Source organism: Salvelinus fontinalis, chromosome 34, assembly GCF_029448725.1.
Source record: "Salvelinus fontinalis isolate EN_2023a chromosome 34, ASM2944872v1, whole genome shotgun sequence".
NCBI classification, from domain to species: domain Eukaryota; kingdom Metazoa; phylum Chordata; class Actinopteri; order Salmoniformes; family Salmonidae; genus Salvelinus; species Salvelinus fontinalis.
Genome location: NC_074698.1, coordinates 37,705,790 through 37,729,778, shown reverse-complemented (window position 1 = coordinate 37,729,778; position 23,989 = coordinate 37,705,790). Strand labels below are relative to the sequence as shown.

General features: G+C 40.5%; 1 long non-coding RNA gene across 1 annotated transcript; it reads left to right on the top strand.

Moving 5' to 3' along the window:
• Positions 1 to 22,149: 22,149 nt before the first annotated feature.
• LOC129832767 (uncharacterized) lies at positions 22,150 to 23,638 on the top strand. Its single transcript, XR_008756005.1, has 3 exons — positions 22,150 to 22,483; positions 22,860 to 22,898; positions 23,247 to 23,638. It is a non-coding gene; the product is annotated as an uncharacterized LOC129832767 (long non-coding RNA).
• The last annotated feature ends 351 nt before the right edge of the window (positions 23,639 to 23,989 follow it).

Below are 23,989 nucleotides of genomic sequence, written 5' to 3'. Positions count from 1 at the left end.
AAATGATGGAGTCACTCATGATTCACCAAAGGATATTTTGAAAGAGGAAGTAAAGTAAGCATATGTTTTAGTTTGTCTCCTCCATCTCCACTAACCGAAGCTAATTGTATGGATTTTTTCCCTATGATTAATAATGTCAAATTAACATCTGTACAGAAAGACTCATGTGAAGGCCAAATTACAGAGGGGGAACTTCTTGATGAAATTAAAGTCTGGGAAAACTCCAGGGCTGGATGGCATAACAGTGGAGGTATACCACACTTTTTTGATATACTCAGAGGACCATTATTAGCATGTTTTAACCCCTCCTATATAAATGGTAGATTATCGGACACTCATCAAAAAGGTCTGATTTCATTATTACTGAAACAGGATTCAAGTGGTGTATATATAAAGATCCTGTCCATAAAAAAATGAGGCCTCTTACACTTCTGTGTTGTGATGCAAAAATTCTAGCTAAATGCTTAGCGCATAGAATTAAAAAGGTTTTGTCAGATATGATTCATCCTAATCAGACAGGTTTTTTACATGAACGATATATTGGAGATAATATAAGAAGTACTGGAAACAATAGAACACTATGAAATATCTGGGAAACCAGGCCTGGTTTTCAAAGCTGACTTTGAAAAGGCTTTTGATAAAGTACCACTGGAGTTTATATATAAATGTCTGGAGTATTTCAATTTTGGGGAGTCTCTTATAAAATGGGTTAAAGTTATGTACAGTAACCCTAGGTGTAAAATAGTAAATAATGGCTACATGTCAGAAAGTTTAAAACTGTCAAGAGGAATAAAACAAGGTTGTCCATTATCGGCATATCTATTTATTATTGCCATCGAAATGTTAGCTGTTAAAATTAGATCCAACAATAATATTAAGGGATTTGAAATCCATGGCTTAAAAACAAAGGTGTCATTGTATGCTGATGATTCATGTTTTCTTTTAAATCCACAATTAGAATCCCTCCACAGCCTCATAGAGGATCTAGATACTTTTTCTAACCTAACCTCTCTGGATTAAAACCAAATTATGATAAGTGTACTATCTTACGTATTAGATCACTAAAAAATGCTACATTTACATTCCCGTGTAGTTTACCAATAAAATGGTCTGATGGGGATGTGGACATACTCGGTTTACCTCTCCCAAAAGAAAGAAATGATCTCACTCCAATACATTTTAATAGAAAGTTAGCAAAAATAGATAAGATCTTGCTACTATGGAAAGGAAAATACCTGTCTATTTGTGGAAAAATCACACTGATTAACTCTTTAGTTATATCACAGTTTACCTATTTGCTTATGGTTTTGTCTACACCAAGCTTTTTAAATTATATGAGCAAAAAATATATATATTACATTTTTTTTGGAATGGCAAGCCAGACAAAATTAAAGGGCCTATTTATATAATGAATATGAATTCGGAGGGCAGAAATGATTAAATATTAAAGCATTAGATTTCTCACAAAAGGCATCAGTCATACATTTACATTACATTTAAGTCATTTAGCAGACGCTCTTATCCAGAGCGACTTACAAATTGGTGCATTCACCTTATGATATCCAGTGGAACAACCACTTTACAATAGTGCATCTAACTCTTTTAAGGGGGGGGGGGGGTTAGAAGGATTACTTTATCCTATCCTAGGTATTCCTTAAAGAGGTGGGGTTTCAGGTGTCTCCGGAAGGTGGTGATTGACTCCGCTGACCTGGCGTCGTGAGGGAGTTTGTTCCACCATTGGGGTGCCAGAGCAGCGAACAGTTTTGACTGGGCTGAGCGGGAACTGTACTTCCTCAGAGGTAGGGAGGCGAGCAGGCCAGAGGTGGATGAACGCAGTGCCCTTGTTTGGGTGTAGGGCCTGATCAGAGCCTGAAGGTACGGAGGTGCCGTTCCCCTCACAGCTCCGTAGGCAAGCACCATGGTCTTGTAGCGGATGCGAGCTTCAACTGGAAGCCAGTGGAGAGAGCGGAGGAGCGGGGTGACGTGAGAGAACTTGGGAAAGTTGAACACCAGACGGGCTGCGGCGTTCTGGATGAGTTGTAGGGGTTTAATGGCACAGGCAGGGAGCCCAGCCAACAGCGAGTTGCAGTAATCCAGATGGGAGATGACAAGTGCCTGGATTAGGACCTGCGCCGCTTCCTGCGTGAGGCAGGGTCGTACTCTGCGAATGTTCTAGAGCATGAACCTACAGGAACGGGTCACCGCCTTGATGTTAGTTGAGAACGACAGGGTGTTGTCCAGGATCACGCCAAGGTTCTTAGCACTCTGGGAGGAGGACACAATGGAGTTGTCAACCGTGATGGCGAGATCATGGAACGGGCAGTCCTTCCCCGGGAGGAAGAGCAGCTCCGTCTTGCCGAGGTTCAGCTTGAGGTGGTGATCCGTCATCCACACTGATATGTCTGCCAGACATGCAGAGATGCGATTCACCACCTGGTTATCAGAGGGGGGAAAGGAGAAGATTAATTGTGTGTCGTCTGCATAGCAATGATAGGAGAGACCATGTGAGGATATGACAGAGCCAAGTGACTTGGTGTATAGCGAGAATAGGAGAGGGCCTAGAACAGAGCCCTGGGGGACACCAGTGGTGAGAGCACGTGGTGCGGAGACAGATTCTCGCCACGCCACCTGGTAGGAGCGACCTGTCAGGTAGGACGCAATCCAAGCGTGGGCCGCGCCGGAGATGCCCAGCTCGGAGAGGGTGGAGAGGAGGATCTGATGGTTCACAGTATCAAAGGCAGCCGATAGGTCTAGAAGGATGAGAGCAGAGGAGAGAGAGTTAGCTTTAGCAGTGCGGAGCGCCTCCGTGACACAGAGAAGAGCAGTCTCAGTTGAATGACTAGTCTTGAAACCTGACTGATTTGGATCAAGAAGGTCATTCTGAGAGAGATAGCAGGAGAGCTGGCCAAGGACGGCACGTTCAAGAGTTTTGGAGAGAAAAGAAAGAAGGGATACTGGTCTGTAGTTGTTGACATCGGAGGGATCGAGTGTAGGTTTTTTCAGAAGGGGTGCAACTCTCGCTCTCTTGAAGACGGAAGGGACGTAGCCAGCGGTCAAGGATGAGTTGATGAGCGAGGTGAGGTAAGGGAGAAGGTCTCCGGAAATGGTCTGGAGAAGAGAGGAGGGGATAGGGTCAAGCGGGCAGGTTGTTGGGCGGCCGGCCGTCACAAGACGCGAGATTTCATCTGGAGAGAGAGGGGAGAAAGAGGTCAAAGCACAGGGTAGGGCAGTGTGAGCAGAACCAGCGGTGTCGTTTGACTTAGCAAACGAGGATCGGATGTCGTCGACCTTCTTTTCAAAATGGTTGACGAAGTCATCAGCAGAGAGGGAGGAGGGGGGAGGAGGGGGAGGAGGATTCGGGAGGGAGGAGAAGGTGGCAAAGAGCTTCCTAGGGTTAGAGGCAGATGCTTGGAATTTAGAGTGGTAGAAATTGGCTTTAGCAGCAGAGACAGAAGAGGAGAATGTAGAGAGGAGGGAGTGAAAGGATGCCATACAAAAGTTATACTTAAATCTGAAATTGTTCTCTAGTAAATTAGTAAGAATGTCTCACCCATGTTCAAGAATGGCCTTTTTTTGCCTTTATTCAGATTACAACTGCTCACTTTCAGTTATTTGAAAATGAAATAATTCAAAATATTGTTAGGTTTTAAACAAGCCATCGAAAGTTGGTTGCAATTTCAGTTTAATCCGCCTGAAAAGACAGAACAAATAATACAACAAATATTGTGGTTAAACTCAAATATACTAATTGATTAAAAAAAGGTATAATCTTTGTAAATGATATCATAAATAGGACTGGTGTAGTTGTCACACATGCAGCTAACACAGACTAATGGAAATGTCTGCTCTACCCAAAATTACAACCAACTAATTGCAGCATTACCAAAAAATGGAAGATGCAAGTGGAAGGGGGAAAAAGTAAGGAACTTGTATGTCGGCCCTGCATTAAAGACCAAAATTGGTTAAAGAAAATTGGGATATATAAAAATATATACCAGGTTCATTTAAGGACCAAAAAATGGACAGCTGTGCCATATATAAATTGCAAAATACTTGAAGAGATTTTCGATGTACCTATTTCATGGCACATGGTTTATGAAATGACACGCAAAACGACCCCGGATTCAAAACTTAGATTTTTTTCAATTTCAATTATTATACAAAATTCTTGCAATCAATAGAATGTTATATATATATATATATATATATATATATATATATATATATATATATATATATATATATATAGGGGATACAAGAGCCATGAGATCATTTACTTTGGTACTGTCCATATGTACAGTTGAAGTTACATACACTTAGGTTGGAGTCATTAACCTTTCTGGCGCAGGCGTTCTGCTAGCGACCCACCTCGACAACATCCGGTGAAATTGCAGAGCGCCAAATTCAAAATACAGAAATAGTCATAATAAACATTCATAAAAATACAAGTGTTATACATCGGCTTAAAGATTAACTTCTTGTTAATCCAGCCGCTTTGTCAGATTTAAAAAGGCTTTACGGCGAAAGCATACCATGCGATTATCTGAAGACAGCGCCCCACTTACAAAAGCATACAAACATTTTCCAACCAAGTAGAGGAGTCACGAAAGTCAGAAATAGCGATAAAATTAATCACTTACCTTTGAAGATCTTCATCTGGTTGCAGTCACAAGAGTCCAAGCTACACAATACATGTTTGTTTTGTTTGATAAAGTCCCTCATTGTATCACAAAAAGTCAGTTTTTTTGGCGTGTTTTGTTCAAAGGCGGTCAAAACATGCAGACGAATACATCCTTATAGTACCGGTAAAGTTCGTCGAAACATGTCAAACGATGTTTATAATTAATATTCAGGTTGTCAATTGTCTAAATAATCGATAACATTTCAACCGGACACTAGCGTATTCAATAGAAAGGAAAAACAATGAAGGGCGCGCACTCGGTCTTGCGCGCAAACCAGCACTGCATGATTCTACAGTCCACTGACAGAAAGGTCTCATTCTTCTTCATTTTTCAGAAAACAAGCCTGAAACAATGTCTAATGACTGTTGGCATCTAGTGGAAGCCATAGGAACTGCAATCTGGGTCTTAAATTAGATACTCTATAGGCATTCAATTGAAAATACTCACATCAAAAAAATCCCACTTCCTGGATGGATTTTCGTCAGGTTTTTGCCTGCCATGTCAGTTCTGTTATACTCACAGACAGTATTTTAACAGTTTTGGAAACTTTAGTGTTTTCTATCCAAATCTAATTATATGCATATCCTAGCTTCTGGGCCTGAGTAACAGGCAGTTTACTTTGGGCACGCTTCTCATCCAGCTGTCGAAATACTGCCCCCAAGCCATAAGAAGTTTAAATCTCGTTTTTCAACCATTCCACAAATGGTTGACCTCTACCACTTCTCTCTCCCGGATCCGGGATCCTCCTCATCAAAAAAGCTGACTAGCATAGCCTAGCCTAACGGGACAGGGATTTCATATAATATAATTTTCATGAAATCACAAGTCCAATACAGCAAATGAAAGATAAACATCTTGTGAATCCAGCCATCATTTCCGATTTTTAAAATGTTTTACAGCGAAAACACAATATGCATTTCTATTAGCTAACCACAATAGCCAAAGACTCAACCGCATATTTTCACCATGTTTCTACCGCATAGGTAGCTATCACAAAACCGACCAAATAGAGATATAATTAGTCACTAACCAAGAAACAACTTCATCAGATGACAGTCTTATAACATGTTAAACAATAAATTTATGTTTTGTTCGAAAATGTGCATATTTGAGGTATACATCATAGTTTTACATTGCAGCTACAATCAAAAATATCACCAAAGCAGCCAGAATAATTACAGAGAGCAACGTGAAATACCTAAATACTCATCATAAAACATTTATGAAAAATAAATGGTGTACAGCAAATGAAAGATAAACATCTTGTGAATCCAGCCAATATTTCAGATTTTTTAAGTGTTTTACAGCGAAAACACAATATATATTTCTATTAGCTCACTACAGTAGCCATAAACACAACGCAATTTACTCCCCGCCAAAATAGCTTGCACAAAACCGACAGAATAGAGATAAAATGAATCACTAACCTTGAACAACTTCATCAGATGACAGTCTTATAACATCAGGTTATACAATACACTTATGTTTTGTTCGAAAATGTGCATATTTAGAGCTACAAATCCTGATTATACATTGTGAATACGTAGCATCGATTCACCAGAATCTCCAGAGATATTTTGGACACTCACCTAATCTGACCAAAGAACTCATCATAAACTTTACATAAAAATACTTGTTGTGTGGCAAATTAAAGTTACACTGGTTCTTAATGCAACCGCCGTGTTAGATTTTTTAAAATAACTTTACCATAACAAACAGCTTGCGTTATTGCGAGACAGCGCCCGCCAAAACGGCGGAGAATAGAAATAACATTTTCCACAGAAATACGAAATAACATCATAAATTGTTCTTACTTTTGCTGAGCTTCCATCAGAATCTTGTACAAGGAGTCCTTTGTCCAGAATGAATCATTGTTTGTTTTTAGAATGTCCTTTTCTCCTGTCTAATTCGCGCCACAATGCTAGCCAATGTTGATGACGTTCCCAGTTTCTCTCGACGCAAAGAGCGGAAAACTCCAAAAGTCCCAATTAACGTTGAATAATCTGATAAAACTCGGTTGAAATAACATACTTTACGATGTTATTATCACATGTATCAAATAAAATCAGAGCCGGAGATATTAGCCGTGTATACCGAACGCTTATCAGAAGACAATATGGAGGTGCTTCGCGCGCCTAGGTAGAGAAAGGAAATTCCTGACCTGCCACTCCAAAAGCTCTTGTTCGACCTCAGATCAAGCTAGACACCCCATTCACCCTCCACTGCCTGTTGACATCTAGTGTAAGGCGTATGAAGTGCATGCATATCGATAAATATAAGCCAGTTGAATAGGCAGGCCCTGGAACAGAGCCTCGTTTTCAGATTTTTCACTTCCTGTATGGAAGTTTGCTGCAAAATGAGTTCTGTTTTACTCACAGATATAATTCAAACAGTTTTAGAAACTTGAGAGTGTTTTTTATCCAATAGTAATAATAATATGCATATTGTATGATCTAGAATAGAGTACGAGGCAGTTTAATTTGGGCATGATTTTTTCCAAAGTGAAAATAGCGCCGCCCTATTGACAAAAACAAACTATAGTTTTGGCAAGTCGGTTAGGACATCTACTTTGTGCATGACACAAGTACGTTTTCCAACAATTGTTTACAGACAGATTATTTCACTTATTATTCATTGTATCATAATTCCAGTGGGTCAGAAGTTTACATACACTAAGTTGACTGTGCCTTTAAACAGCTTGGAAAATTCCATAAAATAATGTCATTCTGATAGGATAATTGACATAATTTGAGTCAATTGGAGGTGTACCTGTGGATGTAGTTCAAGGCCTACCTTCAAACTCAGTGCTTCTTTGCTTGACATCATGGGAAAATAAGAAAAAAAAATTGTAGACATCCACACGTCTGGTTCATCCTTGGGAGCAATTTCCAAACGCCTGAAGGTACCACGTTCATCTGTACAAACAATAGTACGCAAGTATAAACACCATGGGACCACACAGCCATCATACCGCTCAGGAAGGAGACGCGTTCTGTCTCCTAGAGATGAACGTACTTTGGTGCGAAAAGTGCTAATCAATCCCAGAACAACAGCAAAGGACCTTGTGAAGATGCTGGAGCAAACAGGTACAAAAGTATCTATATCCACAGTAAAACTAGTCCTATATCGACATAACCTGAAAGGCCGCTCAGCAAGGAAGAAGCCACTGCTCCAAAACCGCCATTAAAAAGACAGACTACGGTTTGCAACTGCACATGTGGATAACGATCATACTTTATGGAGAAATGTCCTCTGGTCTGATGAAACAAAAATAGAACTGTTTGGCCATAATGATGTTATGTTTTGAGGAAAAAGGGGGAGGCTTGCAAGCCAAAGAACACCATCCCAACTGTGAAGCACGGGGGTGGCAGCATCATGTTGTGGGGGTGCTTTGCTGCAGGAGGGACTGGTGCACTTCACTAAATAGATGGCATCATGAGGAAAGAGAATTATGTGGATATATTGAAGCAACATCTCAAGACATCAGTCAGGAAGTTAAAGCTTGGTCGCAAATGGGTCTTCCAAATGGACAATGACCCCAAGCATACTTCCAAAGTTGTGGCAAAATGGCTTAAGGACAACAAAGTGAAGGTATTGGAGTGGCCATCACAAAGCCCTGACCTCAATCCTATAGAAAATGTGTGGGCAGAACTGAAAAAGCGTGTGCGAGCAAGGAGGCCTACAAACCTGACTCAGTTACACCAGCTCTGTCAGGAGGAATGGGCCAAAATTCACCCAACTTATTGTGGGAAGCTTGTGGAAGGCTACCCGAAACGTTTGACCCAAGTTAAACAATTTAAAGGCAATGCTACCAAATACTAATTGAGTGTATGTAAAATTCTTACCCACTGGGAATGTGATGAAAGAAATAAAAGCTGAAATAAATAATTCCCTCAACTATTATTTTGACATTTCACATTCTTAAAATAAAGTGGTGATCCTAACTGACCTAAGACAGGGCATTTTTACTAGGATTAAATGTCAGGAATTGTGAAAAACTGAGTTTAAATGTATTTGGCGAAGGTGTATGTAAACTTCTGACTTCAACTGTATATAGGACTATCTGTGTAAGGACACACACATTTGCTCATATTTAGTGGACATTGATTTGACAGTGAAGACACTAGTGTGATACAGTAGCAGTGTGGATGAAGAATTGCAACATTTACCTAGAGCTAACACTGCAGATAGCAATACTGGGTGATTTAAAAAGTCATGGTCAACCAATCAATAATATAATAATTATTTTAGCAAAAATTGTATCTTTAATTTACAATCTGTAGAAACTATGAGAATAGTGTCATGACGTGGCCCTTTCTGGGTATAGATTGTGGCCTCTCTCTCTATCTATCTATATATACCCAGGTTCTGTTGTCTCAGGTCGTAAATTCCTGGCGGAGACTCTCTCCCCCTGGTCATGCAGAAAGAGACACATAGAGAGAACAAAGGATTTCACATGGCGAACTCCTAAATCCCCAAAATGGGGATTTGATACAGAATGTCCACTTGTGGGAGTGATTCGTGGACACTTAAGGGACGGGTATGACGAGTGTATTTCATTTAGTGACCTCAGAGAGGACATGAAACATACAACTATATCTCTGAATATGTACATTTCTCAATCATGGGGTTTGCATCTAATTCTTCTATAAAATGAATGAGTAAAGATGAAACTATTTGGGAAATGATGTAAGGTGTTGTTAAACCTTTAATGAACGAGAATTGTATTCCCTTTAAAGTTTACCTACGTAATTGGCCCGCCCCCGTGAGCACAGACATGATCTGGTGTCATAGAACCGCCTTTTCTATTGTTACGAATAAAACACTCTCCTGAGGAAATCCTCTTCAGACCACGCGGACCTCAGTCAGCTGAGGGGGAAAAGGTTTGAATTTAGACTAAGCAAACCCACAGCGTGAGCTGTGATTGCGAATAGTTATTTAATTCCTAACCATACCATGTGGAGCATTGGCTACACGGCTGGAAATGGTTAAACTCAGAGACTATCGATCCCTACAGATAAGAGCAAATCGTAGATACTAATTACTAGTCTGCAGCTAGAAATTATGTAAACCTGGCATTGCAAATGCCGACAAACGCCGAAACATCTATTCTATGAGAACATTTCTGAATGTTACTCTGAAGTATCCATTCTAAAAACAAAGACTTTGATCTTCAGGGAAGCAGAGAGAGAGACGATGATGAACTGACTCTCCAACAGAAGTACTGACGATTCCAACAGAGATCATGACGACACACTGGGCGTAAATATATATTGATTGCAATTATTCCTGAATGAGTGAGTGTTCATGTGCAAAGGATTAGCATTTCAATTAATATAATTATCAACTGTGTAGTGACTCCTTTTGTCTTTCCCGCCCTTTTCAGTCCACACCCACTTCCCTTTGTCCACCAAGCCGTCATATCGGCTTAGCACACTCGGGAACCTCCCCTATCATTTCCTTGTAACCATATCTACTGGTTGTGTGTTTATGCATTTCTGTGATTATTTAGTTAGTAAAAAAATGATTAAGTCAATTGGTGTATGGATGATTCATAGTAAAGGCTGGGTTCGTGCAGATAACCAACAATTTACGACATTTGGAATGAGACGTGACGTAAAGAATAATTCATTAATTAGAAGACTGATTAATCAGATATTAAAATATCTGAAGTTATTTGGAAAATTATAACTTTGTAGATTTTCCTTGGTGTCCCGACTTCCTAGTTAATTACATTAACATGATTAGTGTAATCACGTAATTATAATTATAGAATTGATTTGATAAAATAACAGTTTTCACTTTAATGATGCCAAAAGAAAGGTTCAGTACTTTTGTGAAGCATCACAGCCCAGTTGAAAAATATATGGCAAATAGAAATCCAATATGGATGGTGTTAATAGATAGATGGGAGGGGTTGAATGGAGCTGAAGGGTGGGACTAATAACAACAAGATTACAAATGTAAAACATACAGGGTCTGTAAAATGTATATAGGTTCAGAACTTTTGTGAAATAGCACAGTTACAAATATATGGCAAATAGAAATCAAACTGTATGGACCAGAAATAGAGGAAGGCCAGGACTAAAAACAAACAAAATATAGCTATTGCAAAATAGATTGTGTCTGTAAAATGTGGTATAGTATGTATAAACTGGGAGTAGAAGTCTAAGTGTTATTGCTTATTAGTTTACTCCAATTGGGGGAGAGGTGGTAGGGTTTGCTGCTATGGCAACTACTGTACTGTACTTAATATACTGTAGTTATATATTATTAACTACTACATATTTCATTGCATTGTGCACATTACGCTGTATTCCTGCACAAATGACAACTTTGATTTCATTTGATACAGTTTACCATAACCCTGTTCACTCTGTTGTTGTGATGAAAATATGGAGTCATTTCAAAAGTTCTTAAGAGACATGCATCTCACCAACATTGGGTATAATGTTTAACAATGCAATCTAAGAAACGGAATGTCCTCATTTCAGGAAGAGCTCATGACGTCTGGCTGCACCTTTGCAGCTGTGAGCTGGAACCTGTTACCCTGATCCGCCACAGACTCTGGCCTGCCAAACAGCAATATCAGAGGACCTCCTGTGCCACTTTGCAGCCCTGCAGCTGGAGTGTGGGGTGTCTTTGAGGGAGATTACCTTAGCTTTCCATAAATCCAATGCATGCTGGAAGTAGTTATTGTATTTTACATTGGAAATCAAATTATACGTGTAAGTGTTTTTTACAAAGAAGAGTTTTTTTCTTCTGTGTCCAGACAGTTGAGCTCTACTGGAAGCTCACAAATTAGTCATTTGAGGAGTTCAAACATTGGCACTTTGAACGAGAGACTGTCAGGAAGTAGGCGCCACTGACCTCGAACAGAACAAAGTGTCCTTCCTCTCTGGCCACAGGTATGTCAATGATAGCAATTAAGGAACAACTATGAAGTCTCAGTAAGCTAGGATTCTTATTTGAATTCTGTGTTGTTCACACAGAATTTATAAGGGGAAACATATCCAACCTCCGTTGTCTTTCTTTATATATTCTATCATTGCCTTTCCAAACAGTAGTAATGTTATGCGGCAATACCATTGCAAGCCTCTCAAAAACCCAACCCCTCGTCCAAGTTGTGGGAGGCGGAAACAGGTAAAGTACGGGATTGCCAGACAGGGCAAAGTTTTGTGGGTGCCTTTGCCACCCAGGGCGCTACCGTTGCTATGATGGCCTGTCTGGATCCACAACACACTGGATAATGGAGCTCTAGTAAAGCTAGGTGCACCAATCATCTGCTTAGTGGATACTATCTAGTACAGATACATTCGAAGAAACTACAGCGTAAATTACCTGTGCTTCCCATGGAGCAAAAGGGTTTAAGTAATACCCTTGCAAATGTCCATTCCCTGTATCCCTAACAATTTTGCATAATTCATTTTTTGCATCATTGTTTTAAAGGAAAATGGTCATCAAATTATTGCAAGCTGATGCTCTATTTGGGCTTCCCAGAAAAAGATTGTCTGGGACCAACATTGAGAGTCTCAAACATGCTGGGCGGTTCTTTTGTGCCCAAGACAAAGTTTACTGCTTTGTCGGAGGAGCATCAGACAAACGAACTGAGGTATACTGGATTTTGAAGAATGGGATGTATCTCACAATCAGTTCGTTTCACTAGCCCTCTTCTGTGTGTTTGTGTGTATAACCAACAGCTGGGCTAACGTTGGAGAAGTTAAAAGGTTTGATTGAAATCAGGAGAAGCCATTTATCCTTGGTGATGCGACTCTAGCATTGGACTATTCTGTCCATATATATATTTTTTTTTTTAATTGAACAGATTAGATGGAACATGAACTGCTTAGTGAATGTGCTTTTTTTGTAAAATAATAATTTGTTCTTAACTGACTTGCCTACTTAAATAAAGGTTAAATAAAACATTTAAAATATTTGAGATTCTTCAAAGTAGCCACCCTTTGCCTTGATGACAGCTTTGCCCACTTGGCATTCTCTCAACCAGCTTCACCTTGAATACTTTTCCAACAGTCTTGAAGGAGTTCCCAAATATGCTAATCACTTGTTGACTGCTTTTCCTTCACTCTGTGGTCCAACTCATCCCAAACCATCTCAATTAGGTTGAGGTCAGGTGGTTGTGGAGGCCAGATCATCTAATGCAGTACTCCATCACTCTCCTTCATGATCAAATATCCCTTACGCAGCCTGGAAGTGTGTTGGGTCATTGTCCTGTTGAAAAACAAATGATAGTCCCACTAAGCGCAAACCAGATGGGATGGCGTGTCGCTGCCGAATGCTGTGGTAGCCATGCTGGTTAAGTGTGCCTTGAATTCTAAATAAATAACAGACAGTGTCACCAGCAAAGCACACTCACACCATCACACCTCCTCCTCCATGCTTCACGGTGGGAACCACACATGCAGAGATCATCCGTTCACCTACTCTGCGTCTCACAAAGACACGGTGGTTGGAACCAAAAATATCAAATTTGGACTCGTCAGACCCAAAGAACATATTTTCACCGGTCTAATGTCCATTGCTCGTGTTTCTTGGCCCAAGCAAGTCTCTTCTTCTTATTGGTGTTCTTTAGTAGTGGTTTCTTTGCAGAAATTCGACCATGAAGGCCAGATTCACGCAGTCTCCTCTGAACGGTTGATGTTGAGATGTGTCTGTTACTTGAACTCTGTGAAGCATTTATTTGGGCTGCAATTTCTGAGGCTGGTAACTCTAATGATCTTGTCCTTTGCAGCAGAGGTAACTCTGGGTCTTCCTTTCCTGTGGCGGTCCTCATGGGAACCAGTTTCTTCATAGCACTTGATAGTTTTGCGACTGCACTTCAAGAAACTTTCCAAGTTCTTGACATTTTCCAGATTGACTGACCTTAATGTCTTAAAGCAATGATGGACTGACGTTTCTCTTTGCTTATTTGAGCTGTTCTTTCCATAATATGGACTTTGTCTTTTACCAAATAGGGCTATCTTTTGTATACAACCCCTACCCTGTCACAACAAAACTGATTGGCACTGATTGGCTCAGAAAATTCAAAACATTTTAACAAGGGACACCTGTTAATTGAAGTGCATTCCAGGTGACTACCTCATGAAGCCGGTTGAGAGAATGCCAAGAGTGTGCAAAGCTGTCATCAAGGCAAAGGGTGGCTACTTTGAAGAATCTGAAATCTGAAATATATTTTGATTTGTTTAACACTTTTTATGTTACAACATGATATGTGTTATTTCATACTGTAGTTTTGGTGTCTTCACTATTATTCTATAATGTAGAAGAAAGAAAAACTTGAATGAGTCCAAACGTTTGACTGGTACTGCCTAGGTATAATTTCACACGCCCTGAATTCATTAGATTATTGCTGACTGTTTTAAATGCAGTTTATTCGACCTTCAATTGGACAAAAAAAGCTTATTTAGAGAAAACATAAAAAAATTGAGATCTGTTTATCGTGAATCACCCATAAATTTGAACAAATTGAGATATGAGTTTTAGGCCATATCGCACAGCCCTACTTCTAGCTACTAACATTGGTTCAAAACTAGTGTACGCACACATCCAACAAACGTCCACTGGGGCAGGGTACAAAAATGTGGAATGGCAAAAGAACAATACCCGCACACTATCGAGCACACATTGTGAGTGCTCGAACAATGGGGCCCAAAATGGGAATCAAACTGACAAAGACCCTTTGGGGTAAAACTATGTGGGCATTAATTCAATCAGTGTCCAGACTCCAGTCAATCACATTGGATAATGTGCATAGCGTACTGTTTTTCCACCTGACCTACATAGACTGACTTGTAGTACAGCAGGGCCTTGATGGTGGAGCCACGTCTGTCAGGCTGGATCTGGCTGACCCTCCCTGGCTCTAGTAGTGTACACCTACACATGTAAAAGAAGGGTGTGGTGGGAACTGATCTCACATGGCACAAGATCACATGTTTTCACAATCGCATCACCCCTTTATGTAGTAATCCATTTACTGTTGTAGCGGCATATCCGTGCCCACGCATGAAGTGTGGAGAATGTGGTGTGCATGTGTGTGTTCACTGTAACCTCTGACCTCCGGAGCCGACAGCTGCATGCAGTGTTCACACTCTGCCTTCCTGCTATTCCACATAGTCTCAGGCTAGGTTCAAGTTCAGTTCAGACAAACGAACGGTGTCATGGTATGCACATTTCAATGGATACACCTGGATTATTTGGTTAGTTTGGCTTCGGTGCCGTCTCGTCTGGAAGTTGACTACTTGGTCTAGGCTAGCCTATATTTAATTAAAATTGCATTAGTCGATATATTTCCATGAATACACCTGGATTAGGTCTGAATATTCTTGATTGCATGTACTGTTTTCTCTGTTAGTAGGCTTTAGGATGATGTTTACCTAATGACATCACAATCTGGAAATGTAGCCAAAGAAATACTTCGCAATATGAACAAAAACAATAAACAGACAAAAAAACAACGAAGCTACAGTCCCGAACTAGTGAACACAGAAAAAAACAGGAACACACGAACAGGAACAATCACCCACAAACCAACAGTGAAAACAGGCTACCTCAATATGGTTCCCAATCAGAGACAATGCAAAACACCTGCCTCTGATTGAGAACCATATCAGGCCAAATGACAAACCTCAACATAGAAACACATAACATAGATTGCCCACCCCAACTCACGCCCTGACCATACTAACTAAAGACAAAAACAAAGGAAAATAAAGGTCAGAACGTGACACTAGTCCTCAACATATATGATCATACTTACTCTACACAACCATAATGACATATTTAGTTGTGAAGTTTCACCCACATGGTGTAGTAGAATATATACTGCAATATAGCATTGTGGTATTATAATTCAGTCATTGGGCTCTGCTTACATTGCTTTTGCCATAGCCTTGTCTGGTGATGCCCGGTTAAACTCACTATGACCTTGAGATGGTCCTTAGTGGGTTTTATTCAAGGGCCCACTCCCAGCCACACAAAGGCCACTCTGTAATCAGAACAGTACTTTGCTTCATAACAACCCACTGAACCCGTGTGACTTTATCTCTGCCTGTTTATCTCTCAGCCTCAGAAATGGGAAATGGGAGCATATTGGAACGACACTCCATAAAAGATTATCTAGAAGTGAAGATTTGTAACAATGCTTACTCCTCTCACTTCGTTAACAAGCAGTGATATATTGACCAAGAATCATCCCTTTGTCTGGCTTTGTTCCATCTCCTTCCTTCACACACACACGCACGCACACGCACACGCACACACACACACACACACACACACACACACACACACACACACACACACACACACACACACACACACACACACACACACACACACACACACACACACACACACACACACGACAGACTAGAACGGCAGTAGCCTAGTGGTTAGAGCGTTGGGCCAGTAACCGAAAGGTTGCTAGATTGAATCCCTGAGCTGTCAAGGTAAAAATCTTGTTCTGCCTCTGAACAATGCAGTTAACCCACTGTTCCTAGGCTGTCATTGTAAATAAGAATTTGTTCTTAACTGACTTGCCTAGTTAAATAAAGTTTTAAAAAAAATCTAAATGTTTTTAGTTATGCATGGCATACCACACGGATAATTTACTGTAAGCAAACTATTTGAAGCCAAAAGTGAAACATCTGAGTAACGATTTGGTCAGCCTGTTTTTTTACAGATAAATCCCATTTGACATGTTAAGACACTTCCAAAGCACTTTTAAAAGAATGTCCACAGGGTGGGGCTGATACTGTCTGGAACAGATTGAGCATTGGAATGACTTGCCCCCTCCTTCCCACTGCAGGGAATAGTCAAATGAGGGTGAACCACAAAGTGAAAGTATTTCCCCCAAGTGAAATGATTTTCTTGGCTCAACAGACTTGCTATGAGGACTGGGCTATAGGGAGTTTGGAATATAATTGTAAGTATTATTTTGTTGATTCATGCAGCCTTAACTTTTGTTAGTGACTTTGAACATGGTATAGTAAAACGCATGACGCACACAAACATTTTTGTAGAGGTGCTGACTAACAGAGTAAAACTATGAAAAGTAAAGTTGCACAATATATGCTCCGAACAAATTAATGGGTGAACCTAATAACAATCGTTTCGGCAACGCAGCGATTTTTTTGTGTTTTTATTCTAGTATCATTTTTATTGCGCGTTTTATTTTAATATGTCTTTCTCTCTGCATTGTTGAGAGTGCCCGTAAGTAAGCATTTAACTGTTAGTCGACACTAGATTTTTGACAAAACGTTGGTTGTTAGGTTTACTCTTTACATTTTTGGGAGTGTATATATAGTGCGACTTTATTTTTATACATTATACATCGTCCTTGCTCGCTTACAGGGTTGGGCAGTAATGGATTACATGTAAAGTATTACAAAAACGCTAACTGTAATCCGTTACGATACAAGCAAAATTATTGTGATCAGATTACCGATACTTTTGAAAAATGTGAACGCGTGTATCACATCCGGTGTCAGGATAAATAAAAAGCAAGGTCTGCTGGCAAATGCAATTTTCGTATATACGGGTTCTCTGTATCACCGCGCAGGGTAAACAGGGAACTGGCAGGAAGTACGTAAACAGCTGTTCTTATACCGTGATGACGTAGTTCCAACGCGTCTGTTGGCCTATCACAGTAGAGGCTGGGCACGGTTTAGACATTGCCCCGCCTTTGCTGGCGCTCGGACTGGTCCAAGCCCCTTGGCGCTTTCCTTTGTCCACATCTGGTTGCTGGGTAGATTAGCTCCGTCTTGTGTCTCCCCTTGATTCTTCACTCAAACAATTCCTAATATGGTACTGAACAGTCTCCCAACATCCCTGGTTGGCCTAGAGTGATGCACCCCTCCCCTCTCCAGACTGACCACAGCTTTTATGGCCTGTGTTGGTCAGTCCTTACACACACCCATCTGTATTGTTTGTGTGTGTGTGTGTAACAAAACAATATTCATCTTCAAACAATATGCTAACAGGCTATAGTGCATAAACATAAATCCTAACAAAAACTAGATGATTACTTCAATGATTACTTTTCAATTCAGAAAGGATGTTTGCGGAAAACAAATCGTTGACACTTCTCTGTTTTCACAATGACATTCAAATAAGCATTGAAAAAAGGCGCAAATGTAAATTTGTTCCACCTGAGGGAGTCTGACCACAAATCAGAGACCACTATGATGATACACCAAATGTGTTTGATGGATCGTGGGAACAGAACAGGAATAGGTTTGTGTAGGCTAGAGTCCAAGCTATGTCTTCCAATGCTGCGACTGCTGTCGGCATCCAAAGAGTATCCAATTTGAATAAACGCTTGGAGGTGAAGATGATCGTAGTGGTGTAGTCTACGGCGATACGGATAACACTTATTATTAAAATCTACATAACGTTAGCGCATTGATGTGAATCACACTGCTGCTCTCTCATTTAGCTATTTGCGCCTTATGGATTGTGGTTGTTGTGGATGGCTGTTCACAAATCTAAATGTGTATTTGAACCCAATAATAGTTGAATTCAAGAAGTTTAAGCTGCTGTGAACGCTGCGTGTAACACATCCGGTATCAGGATAAATAAAAAGCAAGGTCTGCTAACTTTCTTTAATTATGTTTAATTACCGCAAACAATGAATGGCAAATGCAATTTTCGTATATACGGGTTCGCTGTATCACCACGCAGGGTTAACAGGGAACTGGCAGGAAGTACGTAAACAGCTGTTCTTATACCGTGATGACGTAGTTCCAACGCGTCTGTTGGCCTATCACAGTAGAGGCTGGGCGCGGTTTAGACTTTGCCCCGCCTTTGCTGGCCCTCGGATTTGTCCAAGCCCCTTGGCGCGTTCCTTTTGTCCACATCTGGTTGCTGGGTAGATTAGATCCGTCTTGTGTCTGTCGATTCTACACTGGAACAGTTCCTAATATGGTATTGTCCAGTAATCTACCCTCCTGGTTGGCCTAGAGAGATGCACCCCTCCCCTCTCCAGACTGTCCACAGCTTTTATGGCCTGTGTTGGTCAGTCCTTACACCTACACACACACCCCCCTCTGTATTGTTTGTGTGTGTGTGTAACAAAACAATATTAATCTTCAAAAAATATGCTAACAGACTATAGTGCATAAACATAAATCCTAACACTGCCTATCAATCATTGTTTTTGAAACCAGTGGACAGCCAGTGAAAAATGCCTCTTGCAACAGCTGCATAGTGCGGATCCAAGCCTATGGAATAAAAGTGGGGCTTTTATTGCTAAATCTAATTCATGCTGATAAAAAGGCCTAATGGACACATACTCAAACTTGCACACTTTTGATAGACTTAAAGGGGCAGTCTGTAGTTGTTACATCTATTTTTGGAATTATAATGATATATACAGTACCAGTCAAAAGTTTGGACACACCTACTCATTCAAGGGTTTTTCTTAATTTTTTTTACTGTTTTCTACATTGTAGAATAATAGTGAAGACATTAAAACTATGAAATAACAAATAAAGAATCATGTAGTAACCAAAAAAGTGTTAAACAAATCAAAATAGATTTTAGATCCTTCAAAGTAGCCACCCTTTGCCTTGATGACAGCTTTGCAGACTCTTGGCTAAGCATGCCGTTCTACGAGCGCAGGATTTATTTTTCAACTGGAATCAATGAGCCCAACCAGTCCTTCATGACGACAAAATCAGAAACAGAGTAGGGCTGCCTAATAAGTCCTTCGTTTTGGGGTCATGCTCAGGTAAAACAATTTGGCTAATCTATACTTCCCAGAGGTGGGACCAAGTCATTGTTTTACAAGTCCCAAGTCAAGACAGGCAAGTCCGAGTCAAGTTTAAAGTCAAGACCGACAAGTCTCAAGTCCTAAACTTTGAGTTTCGAGTCCTAAACAAGTCATAATGTGCTCTTCACCAAATGTAATACCATTTCATATTTTTAACAAGAGTAATAGTTAGTATATTACATTTACGCAAATCATGAATGCTTTTACAAATATATATGTTTATTACTTTCCAAATAAACTTTATATTTCCATAGAAATACATGGGTAGCCATGAGAAAGACCCGCCCCCCCCTTAGCGATCGACTATCGAGGATCGCTATAGGGCACAATCGGGCGATGTAGGCTTGTACACAATCGCCCAACCTTAACACACACACACACACCCTCTCTGTGTGTGTTTACAGTAGGCTAACGTATTTCAATGGTTTTAGGAACAGCAGTAACATCAGGCAGGATTTAGTCTACCAACTGCCTAGCCAGTTGTAGCTCAATCTTGGGTGTAATGATCACGTTCCTGCACTGACTGTCTGTGTGGAGGCTCATTGATTTAACGTTACGTTATCCTACATGCTACACTAGAAAAGTTATATATAGCTGTCGGCTATATTAGCCACAATTTATGGTTCTTTGTGCAGCTTCAAATGTCGAACAAAGTTGGAAATTGTTGCGCCTCCGTCTGTAATTTTCTTCCCGCATGTTTTGCAAGTTGCAATCCATTTTTTGTTGACTACAGCGTAGTCTTTATATCCGAAAATAATAATTTTGGTTATCATCTTTCCAAGGGCTCCATCTGAATTCACCCGCCAATGTTCCTCTGCATTGCCACACGCAATTTTTTCTCAGCTGGCACAATTTGATTGGCTGCTGTCCGATTCAAACTGTAATCCGTTAAATGAAGAGTTGATGCGCTGTACACTTTTTTTAATAGCATCATTTTTAATATTTGGGCTTGGGGAGGGTATCAAGTCAGTTCCAGTCAAAAGGCTCAAGTCCAAGTTGGTGTCAAAGTCGAGTTGCAAGTCATCGTATTTGTGACTCGAGTCTGACTTCCATATTTCCAAGTCCTATTCTTGAAGATCAAGGGGTAGAACATTTATTGGAATGACTGGAATTCTGATAGATTTTGGTTTTTAATGTAAAGATATCATTTAATCGTATCATTATATGTAGCACAAAGCGATGGGTTAGAAGAATCTGCCCCTCATACCATTGCGGTCACATAATCATCCCCAGTTTACAATTGGCTCATTCATTCCCCCTCCTCTCCCCTGTAACTATTCCCCAGGTCGTTGCTGTAAATGAGGATGTGTTCTCAGTCAACGTACCTTTAAAAAAGAAAAAAGAAGCCTACATAACCAACCCATAAAGTAAAATGTAACATCCATATATGGCCAGCTATGTAAACTTTAACATTGATGTGTCCTGCAATATATGTTTTGCAATTGGTAACATACATTTGTGTCTTCTTCTAATGCCTCAGTAAGATTACGTTACTGAGTTTGGGTAATCCAAAAGTTACGTTACTGATTACAATTTTGGACAGGTAACTTGTAACTGATGACATTTAGAAAGTAACCTACCCAACCCTGGTCGCTTAGTAAGCAAGAAGAGCATGTTCATTGAGTGAATGCTTGTATTAGTCAATGCATATTATTCAGGCTATCCACTGTTGCTCTCTGATTAATTTGTCTTAACCACTGATTGTTGTCAGGTGTGAACCCTTTCCTGTGGAGAGACCACTGTTTCTCAGAACCACTGTTTTTCTACTAAGGAGAAAGGCCCTAACATGGCGATGGTCTTCAGCTTGTCCACTCTCATATTTGTCCTCATCACTGGGATGGAGACATCCAAAAGTAAGGCATTCTGCAGGCACAATTTGTAATACTTTTGCCAACACCACAACTTCCAAAATGAATGGTCTAGGAGTTTTGTTTTATCCAAACTACATTTATCAGGCGTGACATTTTCTGTACTACAGTCCTGTTTAATTTAGTTATATATTGCTTAAACAGGTCTAAGTCAGCGCTCAGAGTTGAAGCAGGTAATCGAGGTGGCATCTGGGAAGGATGCAGTCCTAGAGTGCTCTGTGAAGTTCAGTGATGAATCCCCTGGTAATGTAAACATAGAGCAGGTTGTGTTCTGGAGGCTGCACCAGAATGGTAGTCACAAAGGTGAACCTCTGTTCAAATACAATCAACAATCCTCCAATCCCAGGATGCCGCAGAGCCAAAAATATCAGCATGCCATGCCACCTGCCAATGAGAAAGACAAAGTTGTGTTCCTGTTGGTCAAAGAAACCCAGCCTGAAGACGAGGGTCTGTATGAGTGTGTGGTGTACACTGACAGTGGAAACACAAATTGTACCTTCATGCTGGAGGTCACAGGTGAGCTCAGTAATCCTCTTACATAGAACACATGGACAGCTCAAGGGGGCTGGGGGGGGTCATTCCTTGTGAATGGATGATTACAGTTAGACTGGCCTACTAGGGGAAAATCTTGTAAGCATTTACTGTATGTCTATGGCAAGGATTTTCTCAGTGCTTGTGTCTACTCATTGGAGTTAATGTATAGAGACAGCTGTGGCACTAGTGTGGCTGTCACACAGTGCATGGGATATCTCCTCACAGTGTAACAATATAGTATTCTCCTTTTTGCGTCATGATTTCCACTGTGCAGAGGATCCATCAAGAATTCTTTATTTTCTGATGTTATCCTCTATTAGTATCCATATGTTATATAAATTGACTTAGCTACCTTTAAACCAAATACCCTACAAACATTACTTAATTGATTGCATCCCTGATCGAAAACCTGAATGTGACATGATTTTCATTTAAAATGATTCTGATTTTGTGTGTTACAGTACGAGACCAGGTTCCTGAAAATGCTGCGAATCGAAAGGAAATTCCAAAGAACAGTTACATGAATGTGGCTGCTGTATTTGTGGTAGTAGGCTCTCTTGCCATTGGACTGCTGCTTCTCAAGCTGTTTCAAGCCAGAAGACTCAGACAACGTGAGCACCCAGGGTCATGTTCATTAGGGCACACTGTTGCAAAATGCTTCAAGATGTTATTCAGATAGTTCCTCCCCATTTCAGACTGCTTCTTTCCTTTTCATGCCTAGTGAACATGACCCTGCTTTTCACAGTCTCCGCAGAAAGGAATGCAGAGGTCTGGGAAGATTGGTAGAATTGCAATAGAATAAGTGGAATGGAGAACTAACTGCTCAGACAAGATGACTGAACTTAGTTTTTGAATTGTTTTACTTTCTCTATTGCTCTTCTCAATCCCAGATAGGAATACAGGATTTGTTATTGTATTGTCAGTGAGTGATAAATCACAAACCATGGTAGAGCACTGTAAAAGGTTGCTTCTGGTTTCTCTTTCCAGATGAATCCTTGATACCAGAGGACTCTGTTGTGCCAGAAGGTATGTTTGAGTATATTATTTGTCTACCTAATGGAAAAGGGATTCCTGTCCGAACTATCAAAGTGTATCAAATGTATAGTAAAATGCACTTTATAAAATGTGTACAGCTCCACCAACCACCAGCATGCCCAGCACAAGAACATTCCAGGCATTCCCGTGGTTGGCAGGCTACATCACATCCGGCCGTGATTGGGAGTCCCATAGGGCAGCGCACAATTGTCCCAGTGTCGTCCGGGTTTGACCGGAGTAGGCCGTCATTGTAAATAAGAATTTGTTCTTAACTGACTTGCCTAGTTAAATAACTAAAAATAACAGTGTTGGTATTCCTGTTGTCCCCTATGGAACCAGAGCCTGAGGATACAGCAGTCCCAGCAGAGCACGACCCCAGCACCAGGACAGGACTGTTTCCGTAGCGACAGATGTATTATCAGGGGCGCCATGGGCTCTCTTCCCTGTAGGTGTCATGTCTGCTCTGTCTCTCACGTCACATCGCTAACTGAATGTGAATGCTTTGCCTGGAGGAGGGAGCAATCTGGCACAACACTATTCTGTTCCCCCTCTGCAGGAGAAATGGAGTGCATGCATTGTCCTGCTACCAAGCTAATTGTTAACAGCATTGTCTGTAGTTGTTAATCACACCAGACTATTCTTTCATAATTGTTTTATATATTGTAACTAAAACCTGAAATGAGTCTATCGAATGCACATATTTAGTGGACATTGATTTGATAGTTAAGACACTAGTGACACTAGTGACACTAGACACAGCTTAAATCCAAGATGGCGTAGCAGTCGGATGTGTCTTTGTCCTGTCTTGTCCCGTGTAAATAGTATTCGTATTTTTCGTATACATTTCGTATACATTTCGTATTTATTTTAATTTCACTTTCCATCTAGGAACTGAATATACATTCCTACATTCCGCCTCACCCAATGTGGTACGGACCTGCTATTTTTTTTATATACTTTAGAACCGTAACCCCAATCAGAAGCTAGCCAGATAACTAGCTACTAGCTAGTAGTCAGTTAGCCACTGCTGCGGTCTTCGCCCTTAACTCGGACACAGCCAGCTTCAATACCGGGCCAATACC